Source organism: Sapajus apella, unplaced genomic scaffold, assembly GCF_009761245.1.
Source record: "Sapajus apella isolate SASKATOON/1434 unplaced genomic scaffold, GSC_monkey_1.0 scaffold5, whole genome shotgun sequence".
NCBI lineage: Eukaryota > Metazoa > Chordata > Mammalia > Primates > Cebidae > Sapajus > Sapajus apella.
Genome location: NW_022436945.1, coordinates 4402714 through 4425539, shown reverse-complemented (window position 1 = coordinate 4425539; position 22826 = coordinate 4402714). Strand labels below are relative to the sequence as shown.

The following is a 22826-nucleotide window of genomic DNA, read 5'->3' as shown; positions in this document are numbered from 1 at the left end:
TTGGTCTTTTCAAATAGTACCATATTTCTTGGAGGCTTTGTTTGTTCCTTTTTATTCTTTGTTCTCTAATCTTGTCTGCATGCTTTATTTCATTAAGTTGACCTTCAATCTCTGATATCCTTTCTTCCACTTGATCAATTTGGCTATTGACACTTGTTTATGCTTCACAACGTTCTCGTGCTGTGTTTTTCAGCTCCATCAAGTCAGTTATGTTCTTCTCTTAACTGGCTATTCTAGTTAGCAATCCCTCTAACCTTTTATCAAGGTTCTTAGCTTCCTTGCTTTGGTTTAAAACATGCTCCTTTACCTTGGAGGAGTTTGTTATTACCCACTTCCTGAAACCCACTTCTGTCATTTCCTCAACTCATTCTCTGTCCAGTTTTGTTTCCTGGCTGGTGAGGAGTTACCATCCTTTGGAGGAGAAGAGACATTCTGGTTTTGACAATTTTCAGCCTTTTTACTTTGTTTTTTCCTCATCTTTATGGATTTATCTACCTTTGGTCTTTGTTATTGGTGACCTTTGTTAGAGTTTTTGTGTGGTCATCCTTTTCATTCATTTTAATGCTATTGCTTTCTGTTTCTTAGTTTTCCTTCTTACAGTCAGGCCCCTCTTCTGCAGGTATGCTGGAGTTTGCTGGGCATCCACTCCAGAACCTGTTTGCCTGGGTTTCACCAGTAGAGGCTGAAGTACTGCAAATATTGCTGCCTGTTTCTTCGTCTGGAAGTTGTGCTCCAGAAGGGCACCCACCAAATGCCAGCTGGAGCTCTCCTGTATGAGGTGTGTCAACACCTGCTGGGGGGTGTCTCCCAGTCAGAAGGCATGGGGGTCAGGGACCCACTTGAGCAGGCAGTCTGTCCCTTAGCAGAGCTTGAGTGCTGTGTAGGGAGATCTGCTGCTCTTTGCAGAGCCGGCAGGCAGGAACATGTAAGTCTGCTGAAGCTGTCTGCTCCGCTGTCCGTTCCCCCAGGTGCTCTGTCCCAGGCAGATGAGAGTTTTATCTATAAGCCCCTGACTCGGGCTGCTGCCTTTCTTTCAGAGATGCCCTGCCCAGAAAGGAGGACTCTAGAGAGAGAGTCTGGCTATAGCTGTTTTGCAGTGCTGTGGTGGGCTTCATCCAGTCCGAACTTCCAGGTGGCTTTATTTACACTGTGAGGGGAAAACTGCCTACTCAAGCCTCTGTTATGGCAGACACCCTTCACCCCTACCAAGTTCAAGCATCCCAGGTCTACTTCTGACTGCTGTGCTGGCAGCAGGAATTTCAAGCCAGTGGATCTTAGCTTGCCAGGCTCCATGGGGGTGGGATCTACTGAGCAAGACCAGTTGGCTCCCTGGCTTCAGCCCCCCTTTCAGGGGAGTGAATGGTTCTCTCTTGCTGGTGTTCCAGGTGGCACTGAGGCATGAGAAAAACAACAACAACAACAAACAGAAAAACTCCTGCAGCTAGTTTGATGTCTGCCCAAATGGCCACCTAGATTTGTACTTGAAACCCAGGGCCCTTGCGGTATAGGCACCCGAGGCAATCTCCTTGTCTGTGGGTTGTAAAGACCATGGGAAAAGCATAGTATTTGGGTTGGATAGCACTGTCCTTCACAGCACAGTCCCTCACAGCTTCCCTTGGCTAGGAGAGGGATTTCCTTGACCCCTTGCACTTTCCAGGTGGGGCGACGGCCCACCCTGCTTCTGCATACCTTCCATGGGCTGCATCCAATGTCTAACCACTCCCAATGAGATGAACCATGTACCTCAGTTTGAAATGCAAAAATTCCCCTCCTTCTGCATTGGTCTTGTTGGGAACTGCAGACTGGAGCTGTTCCTCCAAGCTGAACCATTTTAGGGCACAGAAAGAGGGTCATGTTGTTTGGATCCAGAGAGTAAAGGGAAGAGAAGTGAGAGAGACATGGGAAAAGACCAGCAGGAGCCAGGCCTTAAAGACTATTGTGAAGATTCTGGATTTTAAGTGTTACAGAAATATTGGAGGCCTCGTGTAATACAGAATGTGATCTAATTTATAAGTTTAAAATTTGTTCTGGTTATTGAGGGGAAATTAACTTTGGGGTGGGGGAAAAGTAGAGTTTGAGAAATCAGGAAACTATTGGCTTAGTCAAATTATAAATAATCATGAGTTGTTGGGATTAGGGGGATTTCACTGGAAAGGGGAAGAAATGATTGGATCAGAGATGTTTTGGAGGTGGACATGGCAGGATTTGTTATTTTTAGTGCATGGATTTGCACTCTGACCTCACAATGCTTGCCACCCTCAGTGGCATGAGATACGTGTTGCCACCTTGCGAGGTGGTGTCATAAAGAATGCAGTAGTGAGGCAAAAGAGGAAAGTCTACCCTGTCCCTTATTCACCCCACTGCCCAGGCCCATCCAGCAGTGTAGTAATAGGATCCAAAACAGTAAAGGCCCTAGAATTTAAGATGTAACCAGCAGCAGAGAGAGGGTTGGGAAAGAGATATCAAAGTGCAGAAACAGGTGAGGCACGGTGACTCACACCTGTAATTCCAGCACTTTGGGAGGCTGAGGTGGGCAGATCACTTGAGGTCTGGAGTTTGAGACCAGCCTGGACAACATGGTGAAACTTCGTCTCTACTAAAAATACAAAAATTAGCTGGGTGTGATGGTGCCTGCCTGTAATCTTAGCTACTTGGGAGGCTGAGACAGGATAATCCTTTCAACCTGGGTAGAGGAAGTTACAGTGAGCCGAGATTGCGCCACTGCACTCCAACCTGGGCAACAGAGCAAGACTCTACCTCAAAAAACAAACAAACAAACAAACAAAAATCCCAAAACCAAACAACAACAACAAAAAATAAAGTGCAGAAGCAATTGCCAAGGACATCCCTTGAGGAAAGACATGACAAACTGTCTCTTTATCGGGTATTATGAGGAAGGTCACGCTTTCAGGGTTAGATGGACAGTAGGATGAGATGGAAAAAACCTGTGCATTGCACTTTCCACTGAATTGTCATTGTTTATTTGTCAAGTCCTTCACTAAAATATAATCACAGAGAAGGGTGGAGCTAAGTCATATTCACTTTTATATCCTAGTGCATGGTTCAGCTTCGGGCACCTAGTGTCCAGTAAATGCTTATTGAATGAATGGTGAAAATCTTTATTGAGAAGGTATTGGTTTGAAGACTTAGGCTTTTTCTGACTTTTTAAGCAAGTGTGGCAGGGACACAAATTAGCATCAAGAATCCTGCCTTTTTTTTTTCTACTTTTATGTTTTGGTAATCATGTTTTGCCACTCCATGTCTATCACTATGAAATGGCTGAACCTTCTCCAACAGAGGCCTTTTTTTTTGCCTGTGGCCTTGCATGACACAATTTGCATCAGCCAGTGGGAAGGCATATACATTGGTACAAAATGTGAATATGCCCATTAACAGTCTCCCAAATAATCTGGACAGCCCTAGGAATCAGCTTAGATGCTCAGCCTGGCCCCTGGTCAGCACATTCTACGAGCTCGTGGAAAAGGGCAAGCACAGACTATTTACAACCACAGAGAAATGGCCTCATAAAAATGCATAAGGGTGTGTGCACAGTGATGACTGGGATGAAAAAAGCAGTGTTTACATACTGTTACACTAAAATATTCACACCTCATCAAATTGTCAGTCTTGTTTGCTGGCAACAATGGGAATTTTCCCACTGTAAGACAGTAATAGCTCTCAGCGGAGCACGGCGCATTATGTCTCATTAATTCTTCCCAGATCCCAGTGAGGTGGGTGGTGAGGGTTCCTATTCCCGTTGTTTCAGAAAAGAATAGAATGAGATTTATTTCCCTGCTCTCTGCTCACACTGCTTCATAGAATGATGGAGGATATTTGCCAACTCATTTCTGAAGCCTGATTCACTGTGGCCCTTGGGGATTGGTCCTTCAAAATGACATCTAGTGTACTGCCCTTGTGCTGATGAGAACACCAAGCTCCAGAGGAGGGAGTCATTCATAAAGGCCTCTCAGCTACTCTGGAAAATCCAAGTTCAACTCACTAATTTTCTACCTAGAGAAAGGTAGGAAGAGTAAGAGCACAAACCTGTGCAAACACCTATTGGATGTCAAGAATTTTGTAATTAATACCTTCATGGATTCACCGTAACAGTCTTGTAAGATTGATTTTCTTATTATTAATTATTATAAGCTTCCAAATAAAAATTATAAAGATCAAGCATCAGCTTTTCAGGATTCAAACTGAAGTTTATTTGACATCAAAGCTGATATACATGGGAAAGGGTCACACACGCTTTATGCCGTACACACTGGAAAGACCGACACATAGCAGAAGCTCAAAGATGTTTCTTGATTTGGTCTTGCTGAGGAAAGACCATTTTGGAGACAGACATACCTAGATTCAAGTGCAGATCTCTTCCTTACCAGATGGGCATTGTTGGGTAAGTCAGGAATGATGCCTGAGCTCCATTTCTCTCATCTATAAAAGAAATAAAATATGCCATGGCAGGATGGATGTGAAAATGAAATGAGAGAGTCTAGAGGAAGTGACTATCATGCATAAGCACTGCTCCATGCCTGCTGGTTCCCTCTGTTCCTCCCCACAATGGCAGTCTTGTATGTTTTTAAATAATCTTCTTAGAAAACAACCCCACCTATTTCTGTTTTTTTGTTTTTGCTTTTGTTTTTTTCTTTTTCTTTTTTGGCTTCTCCACCTGGAGTTGACTTATTTACAGTGGCCAAGATGGTTAGCATCCTTCCTATTGATTTTCACTAATTATCAACAACTTGCAGAGGTGATCTTCTCAGGCCTCATCTCTGGAGGTCATTGAGTGAGATTATTTAAGCTTCCTGGCAATAGAAACTATGCTCCCAATCCATTGACCACTGACCATGTACTAAGCATTTAAATGTTGCATGAAACACTGAAAGCTGAAGTTTGGTGAGCTCAAGGGCGCCAATAGGGGCCTCTTCAATACCTATGAAACCTTCATAATTTACTTAATCTCTCATATAGTCTTCTCATCTATATGATGGATATAAAGGTAAACAGGTTTGAGAAGACTAAAAGAAATTATTTGTAAAAAGTGATTACTCAGTTTCATCTACATAACGATGGTTTGGTAATTATTAGTTATTAATAGCATTAGCAAAATACTTAGTAAAGGGAAATTCATAAGTTAATGTTTTCTAATGTAAGGCAGTATTGAAATTAATTTATTCACTCTCCAGTATGTCTTAAAAATTTTTATATTAAACAGTAAAAATCATGTTAATTACAATTATGTAGTAAATATATATTACCTAATATTAGTTATAAAAATGCATACATTATATAACATAACAGCAAAGTAAACCATCAACTCACCATCCTGTGAAAACCACCATATGAAAGCATTCATCCCATACCCTTACTTCTCCTTTCAGAGGCAACCACAACACTGAATTTTGTGTTGAGCCTTTCCTTGCCTTTCTTTATAGCTACACCATTTATGTTTGCATTTATTAACAATAAATTTTGGGGGGTTTCTCATGCTTATGACATTTATATTCATGTAATCACATTGCTATCGGTGTTTTGCTATTTGCTTTGTTTCCTCAATGTTGTATTCTGAAATGTATCGATGCCGTTCACATAGCTGTAACAAATTCTTCCAGTACTATACTAGAAAATGGATATGGAGGAATTCATTTATCCATTTCACTCTTAATAGGCATTTTAGTTGTTTCCTTTAAATTTATTTTCCTGTTAATACAAGCGCTTTTAGCAACGTTAAATAAATTCATGGTATAAATGGGCAAAATTTTCTGCAGCATAGGTATCAGGGAATGAAACTGATTGGTTGCAGGATTTGAATATTTCCAACCTTACCAGATAATGCCATTGTCTTGTTATACAAAGTATCTATGCCCATTTACAATCCCACTTGCTGTCTATCATGGTAATGTCCACTTCACATCCATGTCAACACTTGTTATTTTTAGTCTTTAATAATTGCGAATCTATTGGATAAAAAATGGTCCCTTCTTGTGGTTTTAGTTTATATTAGTTTGATTACTAGTGAGATGAAGAATATTTTAAAACTGGTCATTACGTTTTCTAATTTTGTGAGATGCTTATTCAGGACTTTTCCCATTTTACTAAATTGTCTTGATCAATTAATATAAATTGTATATACACGTATATACAGTCTGGATACTAATTTCATCATGATGTTTTCCCAGACATCTTCTCTTGCTTGATGACTTGTCACTTCAGTTTCTGTACTATCCCTTTGGATACACAGATGTTCTTAACCTCAACAAAGTACAGCATTCATTTCCTCAAGATTTGTACTTTCTATTTCTTCTTTATAAACGCTTTCTTCTCCAGATGTCATCAAGGTATTCTGGTATTCTTCTGTATTATGTTTTAGAAGCTTTGCATTTTTAAAATTTTGTATTTAAATATTCAAACCTGCTGAAATTTTATGTATGGTTGAGTGATGGTGTCAATTTTCATTTTTGTCAGTGTAAGTAACCAATTGCTCTAAGATTATTTACTGAAGAGTCCATCTTTTGCCACTGATCTGCAATGCTGGCTGTCATAAATCAGCTTTCCATATATATGTAGGCCTGTTTTTGGCCTCCTTTTTCTTCTTTTGTACTTACTTGTCTCTGTACACCAACACCAGCCTGCTTTAATTACCCTCACCTAATAATGCCTAGTATTGTGAAAGGCAAAATCCCACATTGTTCTTCCTCAGGAGTGTTTTGGCTGTCCATGGAATGTTGCTATTTCATATAAAATGTTCAAGCCATTCTGCCAAGTTTCTTAAAAATTACCTGTTAAAACTTTCTTAGAATTACATTGACTTTATAGGTTTATAAATAAATTTGGAAGGAAGTGACATAAATATTGAATCTTCCTATCCATATACATATCTCTTCTTTAAAATTTTGTTCTTTTTTAATGTTTTTCAATAAAGTTTTATATTTTCCATAAAGCTCCTTCCCATTGATGTTAGATTTATGTCTAACAGACATAAATACTTAATTTTATGACATTACAAATGGTTTCTCTTTTAAAGCCTATTTTCTGTTTGTTCATATTTCATGTGAATTTTACTCAGAACTTCAGATAAAATATCTATTAAGTCTAATGGTTAATCTGTTGATTTTGTTTTTTGTGTGGATAGTCATATTATCTATGAGTAATAATATTTTTATTTTTTAAAGAAACATGTAACTTCTATTTTTATTCATGACTTTTATTCCATTTTATTCCATTAGGACCCCCAACAAAATATTGAATGAAGAGGTGATAGTGAGCTCTCTCCGCTTATTCCTCATCTGAAAAATTACTTGAGGCCTGATTTGGACTTGATTTCTTTAGGGGAGATTTGTTCTACTAATTTGGGAATACTGTAAACCAAATTTTCAGCCAGGAATTTTCAGCCAGTTATGGAGATTTGGAACAATAAGCCTCATTGGAGGTCAACTTATGATTAAGATTGTTCAGAGAGCTTTTTCTCTTCTACACAGTGTAAAAGTTTGTGTCAGGGTGATCTTTTTGTAATCACTTTGGTAGTGGAGTCATTTTATGTTCAGTCTTAAATTAAGGTCATAGCTCTTTGGGAAATCTCCCATCAGACTCCTTACTTTGGGTAAGCCTGGGGATTGTCTCCCTGTTAACTAGGCTTAAGACCACTGGAGCTCAGTAAAGAAACCCTGAATGCGAGCTGCCTTCAGTGTTATGCCCAACTTTCTGGGTTACCCTTGTGCACTTAGATTTTGACCTTTACCTGTTTTTCCTTTGTCAGTCCACTGATGCATTTAATGAGAAGTCTGTGTATATTGTATTCCGCATTTTCAGTGTTAGGGTGTTTTGTTCATAGCATTTGTGGAATTACAAGTCCCCGGCTGGGCGTGGTGGCTCACGCCTATAATCCCAGCACTTGGGGAGGCCTAGGTAGGTAGATCACGAAGTCAGGAGTTCGAGAACAGCCTGACCAACATGGTGAAACCCCGTCTCTACTAAAAATACAAAAATTAGCCAGGCATGGTGGTGCACACCTGTAGTACCAGCTACTCAGGAGGATGAGGTGGGAGAATCACTTAAATCCAGAAGGTGAAGGTTGCAGTAGCCAAGATTGCTCCACTGCACTCCAGCCTGGGCGGCAGAGTGAGACTCCATCTCCTAAAATAAAATAAAATAAAAATAAAAATAAAAAATAAAACAAATCCCCAATGTGCATTTTCAGTACAACCCCTATGTTTGTTGGCAAGATACCATCCTTTGTTGTAAAGGAGTCCATAGCAGAGTTGGGAAAGAGGCATGTAAAATGGTGTTGCAATACAGAATCATATGTGTTTTCATACAGTTAGCCACATGAAGGGTGACTGGATGGGGTAGGACATTCAAGAGAGAAGGAGACACACTTTCAGAGGCTGTGAAGCAAGAGAAGGAGTCTGGGGTATTAGGAAATCTTTGCGTTTCTTACTTATACCATGTATTCTAGGAGGTAAGAGAAGCATATTTCACTGTTAATAGAAAATGGAATGAGTGTCACAGAGATTAATGGATTTGTTCATAGTGCCATGGGTAGCAAACCAAAAACCTGATCTTTAAAATCTACGTCTAGTGCTGTTTTCAACCCTAACACTGCTGGACCTTGAAAACTGAGATACTGAGGACTTCTGATACATGCCTTTTTTTTTTTTTTTAACTTTTCCTTGGAACTAAGTTTTTGTTTTTGTTTTTGTTTTTTTAATTGTAATTTAGGTTCTGGGGTACATGTGCAGATCCTGCAGGATTGTTGTATAGGTACATACATAGCAAGGAGGTTTGCTGCCTTCATCCCCCCATCACCTATATCTGGTATTTCTCCCCTCATTATCTCTCTCCACACTCCCCACCCAGCTGTCACATCCCTAGACCCCCCCTTACTGACTGCAGCATGTGATGCTCCTCTCGCTGTGTCCACTAGTTCTAATTGTTCAAATCGGCGTATGAGTGATAACATACCGTGTTTGGTTTTCTGTTCTTGTGTCAGTTTGCTGAGATTGATGGTTTCCAGATTCATCCATGTCCCTATGAAGGATGTGAACTCATCGTTTTTTATGGAGCATAGTATTCCATGGTGTATATGTGCCATATTTTCTTTATCCAGTCTATCGATGATGGACATTTGGGTTGGTTCCAGGTCTTTGCTATTGTACACAGTACTGCAATGAACATATGTGTGCATGTGACTTTATAATAGAACAATTTATAATTCTTTGGGTATATACCCAGTAATGGAATTGCTGGGTCAAATGGTATCTCTATTTCTAGCTCCTTAAGGAATCGTCACACTGTCTTCCACAATGGTTGAACTAATTTACACTTCCACCAACAGTGTAAAAGTGTTCCTATTTTCCACATCCTCTCCAGCATCTGTTGTCTCCAGATTTTTAAATGATCGCATTCTAACTGGTGTGGGATGGTATCTCAATGTGGTTTTGATTTGCATTTCTCTAATGACCAGTGATGATGAGCATTTTGTCATATGTTTGTTGGCCTCAAAGATGTCTTCTTTTGTAAAGTGTCTCTTCATATCCTTTGTCCACTTTTGAATGGGTTTGTTTGTTTTATTTCTTGTAAATCTGTTTTAGCTCTTTGTAGATTCTGGATATTAGCCCTTTATCAAATGGGTCAATTACAAAAATTTTTTCCCATTCTGTTGGTTACTGGTTCACACTAATGATTGTTTCCTTTGCTGTACAGAAGCTCTGGAGTTTAATTAGATTCCATTTGTCTATTTTGGCTTTTGTTGCCATTGCTTTCGGTGTTTTAGCCATGATCCTTGCCTATGCCTATGTCCTGAATGATTTTGCCTAGGTTTTCTTCTAGGGTTTTTTATGGTGTTAGGTCTTATGTTGAGATCTTTAATCCATCTAAAGTTAATTTTAATATAAGGGGCCAGGAAGGGGGTCTAGTTTCTGCTTTCTGCACATGGCTAGCCACTTTTCCCAACACCATTTATTAAACAGGGAATCCTTTCCCCATTGCTTGTTTTTCTCAGGTTTGTCAAATATCAGATGATTGTAAATGCGTGGTGTTGTTTCTGAGGCCTCCATTCTGTTCCATTAGTCTATATTTCTGTTTTGGTACCAGTACCATGGTGTTTTGATTACTGTGGTCTTGTAGTATAGTTTGAAGTCAGGCAGTGTGATGCCTCTGGCTTTGTTCTTTTTGCTTAGGATTGTTTTGGCTATGTGGGCTCTCTTTTGGTTCCATATGAAGGTTGAAGTGGTTTTTTTCCAGTTCTGTGAAGGTCTTTTTAGCTCGATAGGGATAGCATTGAATCTATAAATTACTTTGGGCAGTATGGCCATTTTCACAATGTTGATTCTTCCCAACCATGAGCATGGGATGTTTTTCAATCTGTTTGTGTCCTCTCTTATTTCATTGAGCAGTGGTTTGTAGTTCTCCTTGAAGAGATCCTTTACATCCTTTGTTAGTTGTATTCCTAGGTACTCTTTGTAGCAATTATGAATGGCAGTTCACTTTTGATTTGGCTCTCTGTTATTGGTGTATAGAAATACTTGTGATTTCTGCACATTGATTTTGTATCCTGAGACTTTGCTGAAGTTGCTTATCAGTTTCAGGAGATTTTGGGCTGAGATGATGGGGTCTTCTAAATATACAATCATGTCATCTGCAAATAGAGACAGTTTGACTTCCTCTTTTCCTATTTGAGTACCCTTTATTTCTTTCTCTTTCCTGATTGCTGTGGCTATAACTTCCAATTCTGTATTGAATAGGAGTGGTAAGAGAGGGCATCCTTGTCTTGTGCCAGAATTCAAAAGGAATGCTTCCAGTTTTTGCCAAATTAGTATGATACTGACTCTGGGTTTGTCATAAATAGCTGTTATTATTTTGTGATACGTACAATCAATGCCTAGTTTATTGAGAGTTTTTAGCATAAAGCACTGTTTAATTTTGTCCAAGGCCTTTTCTGCATCTGTTTAGAAAATCATGTGGTTTTTGTCTTTGGTTCTGTTTATTTGATGGATTACATTTATAGACTTGCATATGTTGAACCAGCCTTACATCCCGAGGATGAAGCCTACTTGATCATGATGAATAAGCTTTTTGATTTGCTGTTGCATTCTGTTTGCCCGTATTTCATTGAAGATTTTTGTATCCATGTTCATCATGGATATTGGCCTGAAGTTTCCTTTTTAGTTGCATCTCTGCCCGGTTTTGGTATTAGGATGATGTTGGTCTCGTAAAATGAGTTGGGGAGGATTCCCTCTTTTTGGATTGTTTGGAATAGTTTCAGAAAGAATGGGACCAACTCCTCTTTGTAAGACTGGTAGAATTTGGCTATAAACCCATCTGGACCTGGGCTTTTTTTAGTTGGTAGGCTATTAATTGCTGCCTCAACTTCAGCCCTTGTTATTTGTCTATTCAGGGTTTCAACTTCTTCCTGGTTTAGTCTTGGGAGAGTGCAAGTATCCAGGAATTTATCCGTTTCTTCCAGATTTACTCGTTTGTGTGCATGGAGTTGTTTGTAGTAATCTCTGATGGTAGTTTGTATTTCTGTGGAATCAGTGGTGATGTCCCCTTTATCGTTTTTTATTGCATCTATTTGATTCTTCTCTCTTTTCTTTTTTATTAGTCTGGCTACTGGTCTATTTATTTTGTTGATCTTTTCAAAAAACCAGCTCCTGGATTTGTTGATTTTTTGAAGGGTTTTTTTTTTTTTTTTTGGTCTCTATTTCCTTCAGTTTTGCTCTGATCTTAGTTATTTCTACTCTTCTGCTAGCCTTTGAGTTTTTTTTTTTTTATCTTGCTCCTCTAACTGTTTCAATTTTGAGGATAGGGTGTCCATTTTAGACCTTTTCTTGTTCTTCATATGGGCATTTATTGCTATAAATTTTCCTCTATACACTGCTTTGAATGTCTCCCAGATATTCTGGTATGTTTTGTGCTCATTCTTATTGGTTTCAAAGAACATCTTTATTTCTGCCTTCATTTCATTATTTATCTAGTCTACATTCAGGAGCCAGTTGTTCATTTTCCATAAAGTTGTGTGGTTTTGAGTTAGTTTCTTAATCCCGAGTTCTAATTTGATTGCATTGTGGTCTGAGAGACTGTTTGTTATGATTTCCATTCTTTTGCATTTGCTGAGGAGTGATTTGCTTCCAATTATGTGGGTGATTTTAGAGTAAGTGTGATGTGGTGCTGAGAAGAATGTATATTCTCTGGATTTGGGGTTAAGAGTTCTGTAAATATCTATTAAGTTTGCTTGGTTCCCATCTGCATTCAAGTCCTGATTTCCTTGTTGATTTTCTGTCTCATTGATCTGTCTAATATTGACAGTGGAGTGTTAAAGTCTCCCACTATTATTGTGTGGGAGTCTAAGTCTCTTTGTAGATCATTAAGGATTTGCCTTATGTATCTAGGTGCTCTTGTATTGGTGTGTGTATATTTAGGATCTTTAGCACTTCTTGTTGTATTGATCCTTTTACCATTAGGTAATGCCCTTCTTTGTCTCTTTTGATTTTTATTTGTTTAAAGTCTGTTTTATCAGAGACTAAGATTGCCAAATGTTTTTTTTTTTTTTTTCTCTCCATTTTCTTGGTAAATCTTCTTCCATCCCTTTATTTTGATTCTATGTGTATCTTTGCACATGAGATGGGTTTCCTGAATACAGCACACTGATGGTTCTTGGCTTTTTATCCAATTTGCCACTCTGTGTCTTTTGATTGGGGCATTTAGTCCATTTACATTTAATGTTAATATTGTTATGTGTGAATTTGATCCCACCATTTTATCACTGGTTGGTTGTTTTGCCCTTTAGTTGTTGTAATTTTTTCAATGCATCTTTGGTCTTTACCATTTGGTTCTTTTTTGCAGTGGCTGGTACTGCTTTTTCTTTCTGTGTTTAGTGCTTCCTTCAGGAGCTCTTGCAGGACAGGTCTGGTAGTAACAACATCCCTCAGTAATTGCTTGTCCATAAAGGATTTCATTTTTCATTCACTTATGAAGCTTAGTTTGGCTGGATATACAATTCTAGGTTGAAAGGTCTTTTCTTCAAGGATGATGTTGAATATTGGCCCTCACTCTCTTCTGGCTTGGAGGGTTTCTGCCGAGAGGTCTGCTGTGAGTCTGATGTGCTTCCCTTTGTGGGTGACCCATCCTTTCTCTCTGGCTGCCCTTAGTATTTTGTCCTTCATTTCAACCCTGGTGAACCTGATGATTATGTGCCTTGGGGTTGCTTTAGAGGAGTATCATTGTGGTGTTCTCTGTATTCCCTGTTTTTGAATGTTGGCCTGCCTTGCTAGGTTTGGGAAGTTCTCCTGGATAGTATCCTGAAGAATGTTTTCCAGCTTGGATTCATTCTCCCTGTCATCTTCTGGTACACCGATCAGGTGTAGATTAGGTCTTTTCATGTAATCCCATATTTCTTGAAGGCTTTGTTCATTTCTTTTCTTTGTTCTCTTTTCTTGCCTTCTCATTTTATTTCATTGATTTGATCTTCAATCTCTGATATCCTTTCTTCTGCATGATCTATTTGGCTATTGAAACTTGTGTGTGCTTCATGAAGTTCTTGTGCTGTGTTTTTCAGCTCCATCAAGTCGTTTATGTTCTTCTCTGAGCTGGTTATTCTAGTTAGCATTTCAGCTAACCTTTTTCAAGGTTTTTAGTTTCTTTGCATTGGGATAGAACATGTTCCTTTAATTCAGAGAAGTTTGTTATTACCCACCTTCTGAAACCTGCTTCTGTCAATTTGTCCTGCTTTGTTCCCTTGCTGGTGAGGGGTCGTGAACTCGTGGTGGGGGAGAGACGTTCTGGTTTTTGATGGTTTCATTCTTTTTTTGCTGGTTCTCCCCATCTCAGGTAGCTGCTTGGGGAGGCAGCCTTTCCATTGTCTGACTGCGGGGGCACTGCTGGGCTGCCACAGATACAGTGGAGTTGCTGTGTCTTTTATTTACTCAGGAAAATTAGGCCGGTTTCTGTAATGGTGGTTTCCCTTTTGCCCGCTGAGCTGGAGCGTACCTGGTCACTCTCTGACGTTCTGGGTGCCTAACTCTGGAGTGAGAGTTTTTTGGCCTGCTGGGCTTTGTGTGGTGGCGGGGGGCACCCATCCTGCTGTTTGGGTTATTTCCTTGCCTTCCATTCCTCTTCTTACTGGGGGTCGGGTAGCTCCATCCCACAAGCTTTTTGGCTTTCTTGAGGTCAGCCAGTGCTTCCGCCTAGATCTTTGCTGACAGCCCCAGGTGAAGTTTCTGTTTTGCCCTGTTCAGGCAGCTGAAGTTTCTGTTTTGCCCTGTCAGGCAGCTCGCTAAGGCTTTTCAGCCTGGCGAAGATCTCCAGCTCTGTGGGTTGTAGAGGGCTTGGGCAGAGCACTGTATCCGAACTGAAGTCCTAGAGGGGGAGATCCCCCAGTCCTCCAGTCGATTGTGTGCTTCTCCTGGGTGGGGCAGTGCCCCACCTTGCCACAAGTTGCCCTACTTGGTTTATACCCATTGTCCAACCAGACCCACAAAATGAACCTGGTACCTCATTTGGAATTGTGGAGGCTTCTGTGTCTCTCTCACTGGGAGCTACTTTCTGGAGCTGGCTCTTATTCAGCCATCTTGGGATCCCTCTTCTGGTACATTCTTAAAGCCCCTAATTCAGTGTTACAGAAGATACATAACTGGTGCTTATTCATCACTCAAAAGCTCTCATATTTGGAGAATTTACTTGTAAATTCTTCAAGTAATTTTTAAATCTTTTTCCTTTTTTTCCATTAAAAATCTGTTCAGAGTAGGAGAATGCCCTGAAAAGACAAGTCCTATTGCAGCTGACAGTAAGCCTTAACCAGTGCTGCTTATGAAAAGAAGGAAGAAGCTGCTGGGATTATATCGTTGGAGTTCTGAATCCTCTACAGGGTGCTGAGCTCCTCACACTTCGCTAGTTTAACAAGTTTCCACCAATGTTTGCTCTTTTCTTCCTGTTCTTTTTTCCACTGGGTTGTCTTGAGAGCTGGTTTGTGTAACCCGAGTGTCTGGTATTTAGCTGAAGCTTTACACTTTAGTGTCTACCTCTCTGGACCTGGCCCTCCAGTTGCTTTTTCTGACTTACTGAGACTTGGTGTTTTGACTTGTCCTACCCAGAGATGACTATGTACGGATGTAGCTCTAGAATTGGAGTACAAGGAGCCTAAAAAGAGCAATCTGGTAAAAAGGCAGACAAGGACTGCTTCTTCAACTGTATTTACATAGCCGTCTTACAGGTAGAACTTATATTATGTGACCCCTTGATCTTTGCATCCTTCATTGCCACATGAGATTGAGGCTGATAGTGATACTTAATTCACTGGGCTCTTGTAGGGATGAATTGAATCAGTATGTGAAAAGAATTTTCAAAACCATTTGCTATGGAACAACTGCTCAATAGATACAGGCTATACTAATACTAACACTAGTAATGTTTACCGTTTAGATTGTTTATTTGGGGTGGCATTGAGCTGACCATGATAGCATTACTGAGGAGTGATAGACGTCTCCCTTTTGGCTCTTTCAGAAGCATCTGTAATTTCTCACATTTTTGTTGGACAGTAGATTATAATTTAAGGTGAGAAGAAGCTTCTTACTAGCCCTAAATCTTTTGTAGGCATTTACATTTCCTAAAACATTGTTAATATTTGATAATTTTTCTTTTATATATTTAGAATTTCCTATTTGGTTGGCTAACAAAGCAATAAACTAGGAATTTAGAATCAAAACATTTGGAATGGAGTCTTTGCTACTGTGTCTTCATCCTATGTAGCCTTGGGCAAGTCTCTGTTAGGACTTACTGATATCTAATTCATCTCTTGTTGTGGGTAATCACAGTTGCATGGGGGCTTTGTGTTGCCCAATGGCTGTGAGCACAAGTGACACATCCACTTCTTCGATGAAGCATTTGTCAGTGTGAGATCTTCCACGTTTCTTCTTCTCCTGCCAAAATGGTTATTGAAGAGGTCTCACATTAAGATCACAGATTCAAAGTGTGAGTGATCAGCTTGGAGTCTCAACTCACCACTTGGAGGAAGGTTATTCTGGAGAGTGCCCTGGATTCAAATCAGAAAGGACTTTGAGTAAAAAATAACCCTTTAGATTTGGAGGCTGTTTGTTAATTTAATTTAACCTGTCCTATCTTTGGTTAATAAAATCTCTTAACCTTTCTGAACCTCAGTTTCCTAATTCTAAAAGTGGGACTAATAATACTTAGAAAATTGTGGAAGTTTTGAAGCCTAAAACTAAACAAGGTAATATGTTCAGAGTATCTAAGGTAACATTTGGGCATAGAGTAATTGCTCCTAGTTATTATTATTGTATTTAATGCTCCATGCATAGCATCAGGGAGTCTAGACAACAATAACCATGAAAGGTTCCTACTCTCAAGAAGCATGAGAAATATTGAGAAATTGAAAAGATTCCCATTTTAAGCTGTGTTCTTCTGACCTCTTTTCTGGTGTCACTTAGCAACCAATGGGAGAAAGAGGGGATATGCTTGTTCATATCCTCTGTTGCTCAGATGCTAATGCAGATAGAAGGTGTTTCAGCATAGGAAGGAATTAGCTTTTGTCATCTACTTGCCCTGTCACTCTGTCTTCCAGTGTCTTCTTTCTGTTTCTTCTCAAACTTTATCTCAGTATCTCACTTTTGCCTATTCTTTCCTTTTGCAACTAGAAATAAACCCTTCAATGAATCGTCCAGCACTGGTTACTTTTCCTGAGAATGAGAGATATAAGTGCTGTCCTCACCTATGTTGCTGACTTTTCTGAGCCAATATTGTAGTGTTGTGGTAAGAATTGAACTCATGATAGTTTAATAGTTATTTGTTAAGTTTTACTTATTTGCTGAACTTTTTAAAAGAGCTCTTAAGCTGACAATATGATATTTTGAAAGTCTAGCCTTAAGCTTCACTTACACATCTCATGCTTGTGCAACGTAGAATCCTGGATTCTAGGGCTGGAAAGAATTTCTTTTCCACCATGTGAACAAAAAGGAGCTAATATTTGTTAAGTACGTGTTAGGCTATTTATGTGTGCTATCTTATACCACGCTTATTTTTAAGGTAACAAAATATGGCTTGAGAAGATTAACTGACTTGAGAAATGTTACAGGCCAAAAATTTCTTTTATAGCTTTTTCTCCCATTGTCTGTTGTTTTGCTTGTTTGACAAACTACACTTTTGGTCAAACTAATAGCATTATCACTTTTATTAACAAAAGACATAGATAATTCATGAAAATCGTAAAAAGAAATAATAAACAGTAATTTTAAGTGTTAAATTCTCTTGTTTAATAAGATGGTGGATATGTTAGCCTCAGGAACTGGTGATGGTTAAAATGTGTTATCTCCATTATGCTTTCAGTCATATTCAAATTAGCCTAAGGCTTGTTTAATACTATCTTTATGAACTCACAGGGTTCATAGCATCTCAAGAGGATAGCCATTGATATGGTATAATCAAATCACATAATATATTCAACAACAACTGCCAGAAATATATATTGAGTTCTTACGCATTATATTCTGTTCTGGACCAGGGAAATCCACTAGCATCTGTATGAAACTTGCATCTTACTGGAGAGAACAATTAACAAAATCAATAAATAAATTATTTAGTATATTAGAAATAAAAATTATTATGGGGAAAATAAAATAGGGAAGGAAGATAGGGAGTTCTGGAGTGTGTGTGTTTGCAATTTTAAATGGGATGAATAAACTGAGCAAGAAAGATGAAATAACTTCCTGACAGTCATGAAATTCATAAGGGGCAGATGGGAACCTGCTCCCAGTATTCTGACTTTCAAGTTGATTGGTTTCTGCTCTATGAATTTTTTATGGAAGCCAGTCCCAGAATACATAACAAGAATGAAATTGTTTGTTGGCACATTCTTAAAAATTCTTTTGATTTCAGAGACAGGTATCTGTCTTGAATTTGCTTAATCAAAATAGGCAAGTTTTGTGTGGAAGGACACTAAAATAGCTCATCTAATGTAGAAGAACAGGGGTCTAGTCTGGTCTCAGAATGTGAAAGCTGGTAAGATAGTCTTTTCATTGTTCTTCCCTACTTCTCTTGAATCAGTTTCGTCCACCTGGTTAGAAGATATGACTGTCAACAAGACTGTCTTTCAATCTGGGAAACAGAGGGTCCTGGGTTGCCCAGCATCAGGGATGGCTGAGTTTTTAGAGCCCCTGTCTCTAGGTCTGGCTATGCTAATTGGTTGGGTTGCTGCTTGGGGAGCTCTGAACCTTATGTGGACTCGACCAGATGCTGTGAGTTGCTCTAGGGCTTCTGCCTCCAGAGCCGTCTTGGGACTTGTAGCCTGCAAGGTTTCCAGAAGGGTAGCCTGGTTAGTAGATTGCTCTTACTGGTTGCTTCAGTATTTATTTTGAAGGATTGTGTAAATTTGGGCCACATAGTAAGGTGTAAACATCACAGTTTGGGGTAATTCTCTCTCAGGTCTGTGAAAATTGTCAGTACAAAAATGGAGTTACTCATGTCAAACCCTAAGAAAATGGAGCTGGGAGGTCATGAAGGAAGGGTCCTCACACAGGTATGACAGTAACAGGAACCGCCACAAAGGACTTTCCCAACCAGAACTTTCCAGTTAAGCCTGTTTTATAAAGACCTTCACCTATCAACAGCTAGCACCACCAATGAACCAACACCACTGCCTTTGATAATCTCCTGCAATCAATGGTCTTGCCTTTAAAAGCTTCTCCTTGGGCACAGTGGCTCACACTATAATTTCAAAAATTTGGGAGGCTGAGGTGAGAGGATCACTTGAGCCTAGGAGTTTGAATCTGTAATGATCTATGATTGTTCTGCTGCACTCCAGCCTGGATGATAGAACAAGACCCATCTCTAAAAAAAAAAAAAGTAAAAAATATAAAAAAGCGTTCCCTTGCTTCTGCCTCCTCAGATGTACCTATGGTCTGCCCTGGCACACATATCCAGGAATGCAATCCCTTGTTCTTCCTGAATAAACTCTTTGTTTTGGAGACTTGATCTCTATGTCACTTATTTTAGGCTGACAGGTAAGAGCATGAGTTAGCGATCTAGGGTACCCATGGTCCACTGGCAACATTAAGCTTGAGCCAGATGTGTGCCCTGCATCAAGTCTCCCAGTCCGTGTCTTAACAATAGTGCCACCTTCAGTTTACAGAATCCAAGGAATAGAGATTAAAAGCAGTGGAACTGAAAGTATTAAATGAGTTGGGAATCAAGATTTTATTCTGCACTAGCTCTGTGACTCTGAGCATGTTATTTAACTTTTTTAAACTTCATTTTTCTTATCTTCAAAATGGAGAGATGGGATTTTTAATAATTATATTAGATAACCTTTGAAAATTACCAGGAACAGTACCTAGCATACAAGCATTCAATAGGAATTATTATAATTTGGAGAAACTAAGAGAGATTAAACACTTTGCCCAACATCTCATAGAAATCTAGATTTCAAATCCCAGTATTCTCTGGATCACATGTTCTTTTGAATATGCTACACTACATTCTTAGGTAAAAGGGATGAAGGTCCAAGAATAAAACCAATGTGGTGATCAATTTATTTGATTAGAGTTTTTGACCTAGGAACACCCTGAGCTTACCTGATCCTGAAATACACATTTCTAAAAGACAACTCAAGCCCAAAGTGTGTGATAGAAGCGAAGCAAAAACAAGAGAATATTTACAATTTTGTTGAATGCAGCTTTTTTTTAAAGGGGAAAACACACATAAAGTTAATTGGTACTTTGAATTGCAAAATATTGACACTTAAGTAAATTTAACTCACAAAAAGGAAGTTATATCAAAGTCCAAAATGCTGAGGGGAAAGTAATCAGCCCTTATATTGTATGCAATAGTAAATTAAATTGAAATAGTTATTTCTGTAACATTCAAGCTGTGACTTTAATTATCCTCAAGTCTGAGAATTCTAAGCTAAAGTTTTCATAGTAACTGTAATTTTTGTCCCATTAAAAAGCTAACAGCATTAGCTTTATTTTAGACTTTCCCAGATTAGAAGTGACTTGAGTCTGTTGAGTTGGTTTGTAGTAAACTGGAATTATAAAGCTGCCTTTGGGTGTTTAAAGGTTTAGTTATGAGGCTTTTTTTTTTTTTAATTTTAAAACCTCTTGCTTTTTGTTAAAATTTGTCAGGTATATCAGTTAGCTAAGAAGTATTTGTTGGATACTGCATTAGTCTATTCTGACACTGCTATAAAGATACTATCTGAGACTGGGTAATTATAAACAAAGGTGATTTAATTGACTTACAGTTCTGGATGTCTGGGTAGGCCTCAGGAAACTTACAATCATGGCAGAAGGGGAAGCAGGCAACTTCTTCACAAGGTGGCAAGTGAGAGAGTGAGCATGTGAAGGAGGAACTGTCACACACTCATAAAACCATCAGATCTCATGAGAACTCACTCACTATCATGATAACAGCATGGGGGAAATTGCTCTCATGATCCAATCACTTCCCACTGGGTCCCTCCCTTGACACATGCGGATTATGGGGACTACAATTCAAGATGAGATTTGGGTGGGTACACAGCCAAACCATATTAGGTACTTATTATGTGTTAGCCTCAGTGGTAAATGCTAAAAAGGAAGAAAGGAAGAAATAGAAGCAGGGAGAAAGAAGAAAAAGATATACAAATTCATTAATTAGCAATCGAATGTGTGTGTGTGTGTGTGTGTGTGTGTGTGTGTGTATGTGTGTGTTCATGCACATGAGCATATGTAAACACAGCCTTTTAGGTGCCCAGTGTGACAAGGAAGTGACAACTTCAATTTAAATGACAATTGAATGTGTCACTAAGCAAATATGGCACTTTTGGAGAAAGTCTATCATTTCCAGTAGCAGATGTACATGAACAGCCTTTGACGTTTCATGCCCAATGATAGGGGAGGAAGTTCCTGCCACAGAGTTCCTAAATAAGTGAGAGTTGAAACCAGAACCCAAACACCTTCCTGGAACAATGACTGAGAGTCTAGTGTTTGCAGGCATGGCAGAGGCCCTGGGACAGAGCTTCAAAGAAAAACAAGAATCTTACTGAGCTAAAGGGACACTAAAAAAAAGGGTGGCAGACAAGAGGAACATAAAAATAGCAGCAACCAACCTTTGTTGATTATATACTGAGGATAATATGAAACATTGAAATAGCCAATATATTATTCCTACCTTAAACATTCCATGGCTATGTGTCTGGCTACCCCAAGGAAATAATGAATTTAAATATTTCAAGGGGAGACAAGATACCACCTTGAATACAAAGTTATTACTGGGATTTGAGTGAGAAACTAGATTTATTGCTATTACTGAGTCCATGGAAAGATAATGGGTTTTAAAGCCAGTCTTTGAAACTCTTCACTTTACATACTAAGTTACAAGTACAAGAACTCAGTGTAAGTGAATTTACTAACCATAGATTGTATAAAAAAGCATGACATGGAAGACATTCATAGCAGAACTTCACAGTCCAGTACAGTAGACAATTGTGGTATGTAGTTAAGGGATGTAGTAAATCCAATTTGAGATGCATCAGAAGTTTCAAAGACTTAATATAAATAGAGTAATGTAAAATATCTCGTTAATGTTTTATGTTGATTATATTTTGAAATGATAATATTTTAGATATATTTGGTTAAATGAAACATATTTGAATTCATTTTGGCTATTCATTTTTACTATTTTTAATATTTCTACTAGAAAATATTAAAACACATATGTAGCTTGAATTTGTGGCTTGTGTTACATTTCTATCTGGACTATTTCAAAGGGGAAGAAAGGAGACAATGGGCGTGTCAGAGCTCTGCCCTTTCTAGGGTGATCACATCATTTCTTATTCATACCAGGATATTTAGAGAATAAAAATGGGCACTGTAGACAATGATTTTGGGACAAGTGGCATTGACTGGGACTGTCCTAGACAATGGAAGATGTGAGGTCACCTTCCCAATGAATAGGGTGACTCTGAATGCCACAGATAAAGGGCAGGTGAGAACTGTCACGGAAGAGTTTGTTTTAGGGAGATTTGTTTTTCCATGCATCAAACACAAAACTGAACTTTGTCCCACCTGCTTTTCTTACTCCTTCCTACTACTCCTACTCTTCCTACTCCTAGAACAAATCCACAGCTTTCTATTTCTGAGGAAGATTTGAGACTAAAATCCAAGTTCCAATAACTTATTGGATGGTAGAAATGATTATGAAGAATTTGGATATGTTTAACCTAAGTCCATCAGAAACATATGGATTACATTTCCCTTTAAAACACAAACACACTTAAAATTTAATGAGATAAGTATTTGGCAGGGAGCTTCCAAGTACTTTTCTTTGGTTTTGCTAAATCCCCAGTGTTTCCATGCACTTATAGACACATAATCATTTAGAGGATGCTCTTTATGTGAATGACAGGCTTGCCTTCCTCTGCCAGAGAGTGGGCTCAGCTTTCTTGATATACACCTGGGTCCCTTGCTTAAGGACAGGATCCCAAAGACCTTGAAGAGCTAAAAATGCCCTCTGATCTGAAATTTGGAGAGGCTAAAGGCAGGTGGAAGAATCTGACACACTGAGGAAGTGTGGCCTTTGGTAGCATCTCCCCTCAATAGAGCCATGGGCATGGGGACACAGGAAAACATGGGAGTCGAGGAAATCAATATTCTCAGCAGCAAAGCCCCGCCTTTTCTCAGAGTGGTGAGGAGACTGGAGAGGGGACTTGTTCCCTACTCTCTCCCTCTTCCTCCCCACTTCATGACCCTGCAATGTCCTTTCAGTATTTGTGTTTTAATTCAAGACTCCCAGCATCAGTATGCATGCCCATATCAGCAGCCTGAACTGAGATATGC

At 39.0% G+C, this 22826-nt stretch overlaps 2 long non-coding RNA genes across 2 annotated transcripts in view; both read left to right on the top strand.

Annotated features, from left to right (window-relative positions):
• The window catches only part of LOC116546478, a 176454-nt gene that overhangs the window by 150047 nt on the left and 3581 nt on the right, over positions 1 to 22826 (top strand). The window lies entirely within an intron of this gene.
• On the top strand, positions 517 to 21101 carry LOC116546489. The gene is made up of 3 exons (XR_004266733.1): positions 517 to 942; positions 20736 to 20742; positions 21090 to 21101. It is a non-coding gene; the product is annotated as an uncharacterized LOC116546489 (long non-coding RNA).